Source organism: Pan paniscus, chromosome 10 (genome assembly GCF_029289425.2).
Source record: "Pan paniscus chromosome 10, NHGRI_mPanPan1-v2.0_pri, whole genome shotgun sequence".
Lineage (NCBI taxonomy): Eukaryota > Metazoa > Chordata > Mammalia > Primates > Hominidae > Pan > Pan paniscus.
Genome location: NC_073259.2, coordinates 97927294 through 97938399, shown reverse-complemented (window position 1 = coordinate 97938399; position 11106 = coordinate 97927294). Strand labels below are relative to the sequence as shown.

Sequence of the window (11106 nt, the reverse complement as noted above, 5' to 3'; positions counted from 1 at the left end):
GATAGTGGAGATAAGAATGCGTAGAAACTACTTAGATAGAGGGGCTGAGGAGAGAGCATAGTCAAAGATGACTGAGATCGTTCTTGTTTCAGGGACATAACGTTGAATTTTTAAGAAAATACTGATTTTTTAAAAAATTATAGAATTTTACATTTTATATCTGTTAAGTATATCTCAATAAATCTGGGAGAAAAATAAAAGCTTCCCAGCTGATTGTAATGTGAAAAAAAAAGCATTAGGGCGGCGCGCACGGCATGATGGCGGCGGCGCGCGTGCCTCAGGAGAAGGGACGCCGGCCCGGTCAGGCCTCAGCGCGGCCCACATGCTTGGCTAGCACGCTCGCTCCCGCCTCCCGCCCAGCGCCCGGCCAAGGAGGAGGCCTTGTCCCCCTGAGGCCCGGTGCCTCTCATGGAGTTGGAGCTGTACTTCCTCATCGCCCGGTACCTCTCACCGGGTCTGTGTTGGAGAAGGGCCCAGGTGCTGGTGCAGGAGCTGGAGCAGTACTAGTTGTTGCCGAAGAGGTTGCACTGGGAGGGCAATGAGCATAACAGGAGCTATGAGGAACTGGTCTTGTCCAATAAGCATGTGGCTCCTGATCATCTGTTGTAAATCTGCCAGCGCATTGGTAATATGTTGGATAAAGAAATTCCACCCAGTATTTGAAGAGTCACTTCTTTACTTACTGCAGGAAGGCAGTCTTTGCTACTTACAGCGAAAGGTACCTTAATTTGAGGAAGTGTTCTGCTTCATATCAATAGCTTAATAATTATTATAATGTGAAGTAATGTAAGCATTGTGGAAGAAATGTGATAATGTAACTATAAATCACGATGTGGACTATAAAATTCTCTTCGTTTAGCATAGAACACTGAATTTTATTACCTAAGTGTTTAATGGGTCCTTCTGCATTAAAAAGTTGATAAAGATATAGATGTTAAACTAAAAAGGTTGAATTTATTCTGAGATGTATTTGAGGTTTTATCATTGTGAGTTCTTAATTTTCCATTTTGTAGCTCACTCATAATTTCATTGAATGTGATTGCATGTGTCTAATAAACTCTAAATGCTAGAATTTCATTTGATATTTAGATTCTGAAAGCCCTTTGTTATAAAGGGAAGTGATTTTCTAAATTTGGTAGCAGCTTGAAAACAAGCACCAAAAATGTAAAATTGCATGGTTCTTTTTTTTACTAATTTAATTTTTTGCAAAGTTTAATTTTTTGCAAAATGTTTGGAATTGCTATTCTTTTTCTGTTAGCTTGGTGATATATGACTTAGACTAAGTGTTTGTATGTGATATAATCTTTGTGTACATGTGACTAAACTGCTAATGGCCAAATATTGTTGGTTCTTCTGATCCTGAGCATACATCAAGTTCATTCCATGATTTTTTTTTTATTATGAGCTATTGCTGATGCGATGCTATCTCTTAGGTGCACCACCAATATAAAGGTTAACTGAGAAAGAACAACCCTCCCTCTTGGTTCTGTGCCAAACTGGTTTGTTAGCTTTAGTTGTTTCTTAGTGCTCTAGCCATGCCACACTGTGGCACTAATCAGGAAACTGTTTATATTCTTCCTCTTCTGTGTCCCTGTTCACTTTGTAATTATTCTATTTTAGCTGGTTATATGGTAGTTATTTGGTGGCCTGTTTTCCTTTGTTTTCTTTACTTGTGTCAAGTTCCATGTCATTGTTTTGTGATGAGCCGTGATCTAGAAGTGGCAGACCTTAGAAGAGACTTCAGCAAGCTGCTCTAGGGTAAAGGCCACATTCTCTATTTGTTTTGTACTAGTACCACAAGAGGATGCCTTGTAACTGCTCTTTGGTCATGATTGTGGTAACAAATCCATCCATGTAAAATGCAATATGCCTGTTAGTTTGGGGCACCCGAAGCTCAATAGAGGTTTAGTATAATGCCTTTCCTCTCTTTGAGTTGTGAAGAAACTAATTGCTCGCACAGTGTGACTGCTTATAACCTATGTTCTGCTGCTATCTCCTATAGAGAACAGACTATTTTCTTAGTGCATTTGCTGGTAGGTCAAGGAGGGATGGAATTTGAATTAGTGTTCAGATTCACAGATCCTACCTATGTGTTCTTCAGTAGAGGATTTTTCTGTGATCCTAAAACAAACGGAAAGCTATATAATTTATCAGTACTTCCAAAAGAGAGAGACTAAAGTCATGGCAGTGTTGGCCAAATTAATTTTAAAACTGAACGTCATGAATTTTCATATAAATCAAAGAAATTAAATTTTTCCTTATAAAAGCTTCCATTTTTGGAAAGTTGGATCAGTTGTAAGACCTTTTATCTTTAATATTATATTGTATAATTCTACGTTGAGAAATAAACACTTGGCATTAAATGGGACTATGCGTCAAAAGATCTGGTTTTATGGTCCGCCTTTACCAATCGTTTGCTGTGGATATCTTTAAAGGTCCTAGAACTTTTGAGCCTCAGTTACCTCACTTGTAAATTGGCAAAAATACCTACCTCAACTCTGGTTGCTGTGAGGATTCAATGAGATAATGTATGTTGAAAGCACATTGTGAATTGTAAAGTGCTATACAAAAGTTGTTGTTGCTGCTGTATCTGAGATGTGTTAATTTTTTTTTCCTTTGGAAATAGTTTAATAAACTTACAGGGCTTTTCTATTAAATTATATTAGTTGGTAAACAGTTTATTACAAAATAAAAAGGAACTAATATGTGAATACAAAATTTTGATATTTTAAAAGCACAGTTGCAGCAGTATTGGAAACTAAAACGATGGCATAGGAAAACATGGCTGGAAAAGAAAAAAATACCTAGAAGGGCAAATATTAACAGAATCAAACTTTATCAGAGAAAAAAAAAATGGCCTCAGATTCTTACTTTGACATTTCTGACCCAATTTTATACCTTTTCAATCGGCATTTCTAAGGAGTTTGGCACAAATTTGAGGAATGCCAAATTTGTCAGACTCCTGAAAGACTGGGCAGTACCTATATCCGAGTTTAAGTTAGCCAGAAAGCAGAGTTACCCATAATATCATTTTCTTTTTCCTTTCCCTTCCAACTTTTATTTTAGATTCAGGGAATACACGTGCAGGTTTGTTACATGAGTAAATTGCATGTCACGGGGATTTGCTATACAGATTATTTCATCACCCAGGTAATAACCATAGTACCTGATTTGTTTTTCTATCCTCACTCTCTTCCCACTCTCCACGTGCAAGCTGACCCCGGTGTCTGTTGTTTCCTTCTTTGTGTCCATGTGAAATACTAAATTTTAAATATAGGTGGATTTAGGCATAAGGATATTTGGCAGGCAGTGGAAATAGGTGCCTGGAACTTTGAAAAGGTCAAAAATATAGATTTGAGCCATCACTAAAAGGGTGATGATAGAAGCTACAAGAGTAAATAAGATAAGCAAAGGACAAACAAAACTGGAGAGAAAGAACAGGGAATGCAATCATGGATAGTATTTGGAAGACAATTGGGAGAGGTTACTTAGGGGTGGGGAGGATTTAAAAAAGTAAAGCATCCCTGAAACCAAGAAATGAAGCTGATGTTGGAAAATGTAAAAGAAGATAATGACAGAATATTTTGTTGATTTTTCACTGTAAAAAGTTGACTTATAAAACCTTATTTTCCATCAATTTTCACAGCTCGAGAATCAGTCCTAGAAGAGATAAAAATTATTTTTCTGCCAGGCACAGCAGTTCACGCCTGTAATCCCAGCACTTTGGGAGGCCGAGGCAGGCAGAACACGAGGTCAGGAGATCGAGACCATCCTGGCTAACACGGTGAAACCCCGTCTTTACTAAAAATACAGAAACAAAATTAGCCGGGCGTGGTGGTGGGCGCCTGTAGTCCCAGCTACTCGGGAGGCTGAGCGACAGTGAGACTCCATCTCAAAAAAAAAAAAAAAATTTCATTCTACATCATTGAGAATTAAAATTACTCAAAGAAATATATTGCATTTTATCTGGCTAAATTCCCCCCAGAGAATACAACTCTTGTTCAAAATGTATTCAAATTACCCCTTTGTCATCAATGACAAAATTTTGAATTCTGTAACCTTTGGTCTACCCAGGAAGGAATTAAACCTTTTCTTTTGAGTTACTAAAGATTTCATGGGCTTAAAGTATAAGCTAACATAAACCCACCAAATGTAGCAAGCAATTGTGAATCAAGTAATTTGAGTCAAGTAACCAAGCTAGAAAACACAAACTGGGGTAAGCAAATATAAGAAATTATATAAGGATCCAGAGGTGTGCACCAGTTGGCAAGCCATGTTTAGTTACAGGGAGGAATACAGACTTGAGAAAGAAGGGAAAATTTCACAGGTTAGAGCGTACAAGCAGAGTCTAGCACGTGAATGACACTCACAGCCTTGGGATCATGGTATCCTGTTGCTCTCGCCTGATCTATGCCTCACTCAAGGGCTTACGTACTTTTCTACAGTCTTGACCTGAGTTGTCCTCCATCTTTTAGCATCTTTAGATGCTAAAACTTCCAGAAGCCTTTAAATTTACGTATTCAATTTATTACTCATCTTCAGATTACTAATATTTGTTCCTGTCTCATGCTTTTTCTTAGCAGCTCATATCCTGATCCAAAATTCATATTATACATATTTTTTTCTTTTTGGCACTTTATAGATTGTGCTATTAGCTATTTTCAGAAATCCGATTAAACCTTAGACCCTATATTTAAAGTTTAATGTTTTTATCATCACCACTAAATTATTCCGTGGTGACTCAAATTTTCAATGTGAAATATATTTGTTATCCTGCCTATTTGCAGTTTGGGAAATCATTTTCACTGCTCGATGGCTTGCATCATATAGGTACCATTTGTATTATTTTAAGCACCTATATGCATCCCTGTTATTAAAGTGATTAAAATAAATATAGTTACTAAATGTTTGAAGGAACTTTATAACATTGCTCCAGAAATATCTGTTCAATGCCACTAGATTCTGTGTTTGCACCACATAGAGCACGCTATAGGATACTTGAGAGTTGAATCATGCCATTGATTTGGTATAGTTTTTGTAAATGGAGTGATCTTTCTAGAACTTTAGAGTCATTTTATCCTCCTTGTCATTCAACATTTTGAAGGATTCATCAGCAATAGCTTTGCATAATTTGCTCTGTCTTTTTCAGAAGTAAAAGAAAAAATTGGATATGTCTGTGTTGTCATCCTAAAATAAATAGAAAATTAATTCTATGTAAATCTGATAATATGTGTCAGATAACAGTTCTTAATGTATTTAAATTATTGACTGTTTTGGTAAGGACTATGTATCAATTTTTCATAAAGCATATTGACATGTTACTGATTTGTATGCCAATCCCTTGTTACTTGGCACCATAGAAAAGTTCTTTGTGTAAGATAAGGAATAAGGAGGAGTATGAAATCAGAGCCTGCTCAATATGCTAAAACTTCAGTTTATCTATTTATGTAAGTAAAGTAATTCAGATCAAACAGCAAATCCCTGCTAATTTTCTTCCCTTGCCCACTAACAATCTCACATACTCACCAGCATATATTCCACCTTTGCATATGTGACAAATTCAGGACAGTTTAATATAATTCTGCAAACATGGATTGAATTCATTGTATATGTGCATTGTTCTTTGCACTATGAGAAGGCAGAGATAATTGGTATGGCCTCTACCCTCAAATAGCTTATAATCTTATAAGGGCAGATGGATAGCTAACTATATATAATCCAAGCAGAATAAAATAAATCTTTACACAGATGTAGAAACAAAATAAAAAACAGAAACAAAGACTAATTCTTGTTGAGAAAAAGGAATCACTGTAGGCTGTCTAATCATTGAAGAGTACTTGCTTTTCTAATAGGAACCTTCAATATTGATTTTTCTGTAAGTCATTGCAAATGACCAAAACAACACAACTGATTTTATATATTTCACCTGATATGCCACTGATCTCTGAATTCATTAATTCAACAAACAAATATTAAACATCTATTATGTGACAGTTGTGTTACTAGGAATGCAATGATGGAGATGATTCAGTTTTTTTGTTTGTTTCTTTGTTTTGAGACGGAGTCTCACTCTGTCACCCCAGGCTGGAGTGCAGTGGGGGCAATCTCAGCTCACTGCAACCTCTGCCTCTTGAGTTCAAGCAATGCTCCCTGCCTCAGACTCCCAAGTAGCTGGGATTACAGGTGCCCACGCCCACACCTGGCTAATCTTTGTGTTTTTTAGTAGAGATGGGGTTTCACCATGTTGGCCAGGCTAGTCTTGAATTCTTGTCCTCAGGCGATCTGCCCACCTTGGCCTCCCAAAATGCTGGGGTTACAGGCATGAACCACCATGCCCAGCCTCAGTCTTGCCCTCAAGGAGACTACATTCTAATGGATAGAGAAAAGACATGAAAACTAATAAATTTTATAAATCTTAGAAGTTTTGGAGTAGAATATAACCAAGGCATAAAGGGAACAAAAACATATATAGCAGTCAATTCTTTTTCCTAAGAGTGTGAAGTTAAACATCACTAATTATCAGGAAAATGCAAATTAAAAACCACAATGAAATACCACCTTATGGCCAGTTGTGGTGGCTCACACCTGTAATCCCAGCACTTTGAGAGGCTGAGGCAGGCAGATTGCCTGAGGTTGGGAGTTCGAGACCAACCTGGCCAACATGGAGAAACCCCCTCTCTACTAAAAATACAAAATTAGCCACGCATGGTGGCTCATGCCTGTAATCCCAGCTACTCAGGAGGCTGAGGCAGGAGAATCATTTGAACCTGGAAGTCAGAGGTTGTGGTGAGACAAGATTGCGCCATTGCACTCCAGCCTGGGCAACAAGAGTGAAACTCCATCTCAAAAAAAAAAAAAAAGAAAAGAAAAAGAAATACTAACTTACTCCTGCAAGAATGGCCATAATTAAAAAATCAAAAAATAAATGTTGGCATGGATGTGGTGAAAAGAGGACCCTTTACTTTTACACTGCTGGTGGGAATGTGAACTGGTACAACCACTACAGAAAACAGTATGGAGTTTCCTTAAAGAACTAAAAGTAGAACTACCATTCAATCAAGCAATCCCACTACTGGGTTTCTACACAAAGGAAAAGAAGTAATATGAAAAAGACACGTGCACACACATGTCTATAGAGCACAATTGACAATTGCAAAAATAAGGAACCATCCTAAATGCCCATCAACCAATGAGTGGATAAAGAAAATGCAGTAAATAAACATCATGGAATACTACTCAGCCATAAAATGAAACAAAATAATGGCCTTTATAGCAACTTGGATGGAGTTGGAGGCCATTACTCTAAGTGAAGCAAATCAGGAATGGAAAAACCAAGTATTGTATGTTCTTACTTATAAGTAAGAGCTAAGCTATGAGGACACAAAAGCATAAGAATGATATAATAAACTTTGGGGACTTAGGGGGAAGAGTGGGAGTGAGTGAGAAATAAAAGACTACATATTGCATACAGTGTACAGTTCGGGTGAGGAGCATACCAAAACCTCGGAAATCGCCCCTAACGAATTTATCCATGTAACCAAAAAACAACTGTTCCTCAAAAACTATCAAAATTAATTTTTTTAAGCTGAAAGATAATAGAGACTCTGTTTGTTTCATTCCCTTTGTTGACTACCAAAACTTCAAACTAGCAGGACAATGATCACACAAAATCGAAGGTACAAGTGAGCACAAGCTGCTCCTGATCCATTGCTAGTTGCTCAAGAAGTGTCCCTAAAGCTCACTGTGCTTGGTGAGAAGAAACTGTGATCTCAGAGGATTCAGAACCCCAGGTTCTCAGACATTTAAACTTTTAGATTGTGGAAGGGACTGTGTCGTCACCCACAAGTCTGCCTATTTAGCAGACAAGAAATTCTTGCTGTACCACAACTATATACCTCCTAACTGCAGCATCAGGCCTATAACAGACTTGCCCCTGGCCTATCAAGAAAGGGTTCATAGAACATGGTAAATTGAACACACACACACACACACACACACACACGCACTTACTTATCACCATCACCACTCAAACTTGGCCAGAATAACAGTAAAGAAAAATTTTTAGGTAAAATGTAAAAACAAAAACAAAACATACACACAAGGACAAAGAGAGAAAATGGAGACAACAGTATATAAGGCTTATCAGCAAAATTTTGGAAAATGGAAAGAGTATGATGCTGTGGTTTGAAAGTGTCCTCCAAAATTCATGTGGTGCAACAGTGGTGGGTGGTAAGGCCTAATAAGAGACAACTGGGTCATGAAGTCTCTGCCCTCATGAATGGATGAATACAGTTATCTCAGGAGCTAGTCAGTTACGACAACAGCAGGTGATTTATAAAAGCTAGCCTGGCCCCTCCTGCTCTGTCTCTCATGGTTGCTTCCACCTTCCATCATAAGAAGACACTGGCCAGATGCTAGTGCCATTCTCTTGGACTTCCCAGCCTCCAGAATTATGAGCCAAATAAACTCCCATTGTTTGTAATTTACCCAGTTTATGGTGTTCTGTTATGACAACAGAAAATGTACTAAACAGATGGATATGTGCTAGCTGACATTGCAGAAAAGTGAAATAGAAATGCTTATGAAGGAGAAGATCAATGAGTAGGCCACACCCCAGAAAAACTCAGGGAAGTAGGTATCAGCAACCAGGAATCAGCAAGCTGAATGGGAGAAAGAGTTGCCACACTGAATACAGAGGAATTCCACATTGGGGATGATGAGATTCCCCAACCCCCTTTCTCCGATCACCTCCCAGTGTGCTGGTAGTAGGGCTTATACAACCAAGATATCTCCTTTTATCCCCAGTATATAAGAATAGAGTGTTTGTTCCTCTGCAGGAAACATAGCAAACCCAAGAGAAAACACCCTGAAGACACTGATGTTTGCACAGGTCCACTCACCCTGAAGCAAAGCTCTTCATTCAACAAACACCAACCACCCCCAGTCCAAACACACACCCCAAAAACACACAATCACAGAGCCTCTCATCAACTTTTTTCAGTGTCTCACTTTGAGATAGGAATAGACATTCAAAACTCAACAGATACATATGGGAAACCTCTCACATGAGCAGAGAAACCAAAACAGATCAACAGAAAAGGGGATCTCTAGGAAACAGAAATAATGCAGGGAGTATGAGGTAAAACCTAAATCAGCAAACAGAAATGAAACTCTCCCTCAGAGTCTCATAAAGACAGTTCATCCGTAAATTAAGAACAGATGGATTAATTTTTTTAAACGGAGCATTGAGAGGATGGAGAACAGCTCTTGGAAATTAAAAATACAATTTTGGAAGAATGTCTTAAAGTCAATAAATATTTAGAAGGGTATATTGAGGAAATCTAGTAAATAAAATAAATAACAAAGATTGGAAAAATAGAAAAATAAAGACAGAAAGATTAAGGTAGCAATCCAGGGGATCTGATATCCAAAGAGGAGGAGTTCAAGAAAGAATGAATAGAGAAAAAGGAATGGAAGAAATTACCAAGAGAATCATAAATTTCCCCACTTCTAAAGGAAATTAGTTTCTTGATTGAAAGAGTTCACAAGATCTCCAGCAAAATGAATGAAAAAAGTCCCACACCAGGATATATCACAGTGATATTTTGTATCACCAGGGATAAAACCTTAAAAGCTTTTAGGGAAAGAAGGGGGAAAAAACCCCAAAACATAAAAACAACCCATCTACAAAGAATCAGAAATCAAAATGGCATCAGACTTCCCATCTGCATCTCTAAAGTAAGAAGACAGTGGAGCTATGCTTTTAAGGTTTGAAAGGGAAAAGATGTCCAACTTGGAATTCTATAGTCAAACTATGTATTAATTAAGTGTGAGAGGCAAATAAAGAGGTGTGAGAGGGTGGTGACTATATTCCAGGCGGAGAGAGCAGTGAATGCAAAACTTTGACGTCTGAAGCAGCGTGGCTTGTTATAGATTTAATACCCGGAGATGGGGGGCAAGGTCATATGAAATAAGGCCTTCAGCCTTGCCGAAGAGCTATCCATTTTCCTAACTAGCCTAAGGGGAGTCGCCGAGGAACTTCAAGAAGGAAAGTGACATCATCAGATTTCTATTTGGGAACTCTAGTCTGGTAACACTGGAAAAACTGGGAAAAGAGGAGAGTTATGTAGGGGTAGAGGAAAAGTATATCTAGATAAGAATTGATGTGGGCCTGACCTAAGACAATAGCAAAGGGGAAGGAGATATAAGGACTGACTTCCAGGCAGTTTCAGAGTTAGAATCACCATTACGTGTCTGATTAGATGTGGATGTTCAATGAGGGTATCTAGGATGACTCCCAAGTTTGCACTGCAGGGAACTGGATGAATGATAATGTCTTTCTCTAGCAAAAGGGAAGGATCTGGGGAAAAGAAGATGTCTATTTGGAACATGTTGAGTTGTCATGACCCTACATGCAACTTTCTTTCAACCTGAGCATCTATACTGGTTCTATACTCTGCTTGGAATTCTACCTAACCCCTCCCTGGATTATACTAATAAAAGCATGGATGAAAGTAAGAATAAATAATTTACAACTACAGCCAAATTCACCTTTTACTGCATTTTTGTGTACCCTTCCAATCTCTCTCTACCTATATAATTTTACATAGTTATAGCCATAATAGAGATGCAATTTTATACTCAGCTCCTTTCACTTAAAATATTTTAAGTATGCTTCTTTGTTATTCCATAGTCTTTATAATTATTGCTTTAGTGGCTGCATAATATTAAATCAGGTGGTACATTTTTATTTTACTTATCATCTCCACTATTGTCAAACATTAGGCAGTTCCAATTCTTTGACTATTTCATTGGATAATGCTACAATGAGAATCTTTGTGCACATATCTTTGCATTTTGTCTTTGTGGATATTAGGAAACAGTAATTTTTCTTTAGTGCCAATGTAGTACAATGACTCAAAAATATAAGAGAATTTTATGGATGCCTTTGGTTTGCACAGTCTCTGGAACTTTTTTTTATGCCAAATCGATGTCCCTCCTGGGTTCCTTTGTGCTCACTGCCAATGCCACCACATAACAAATGATGGCACTGCATTCCATTGACCTCAGTCCGTACTCCAGGCTCTTTCACCCACCCACCTCTGC

General features: G+C 37.9%; 1 pseudogene; it reads left to right on the top strand.

The window, feature by feature from the left end:
• The first annotated feature begins 257 nt into the window (after positions 1-257).
• LOC103786934 (bromodomain and WD repeat-containing protein 1-like) lies at positions 258-732 on the top strand (annotated as a pseudogene).
• Positions 733-11106: the final 10374 nt, after the last annotated feature.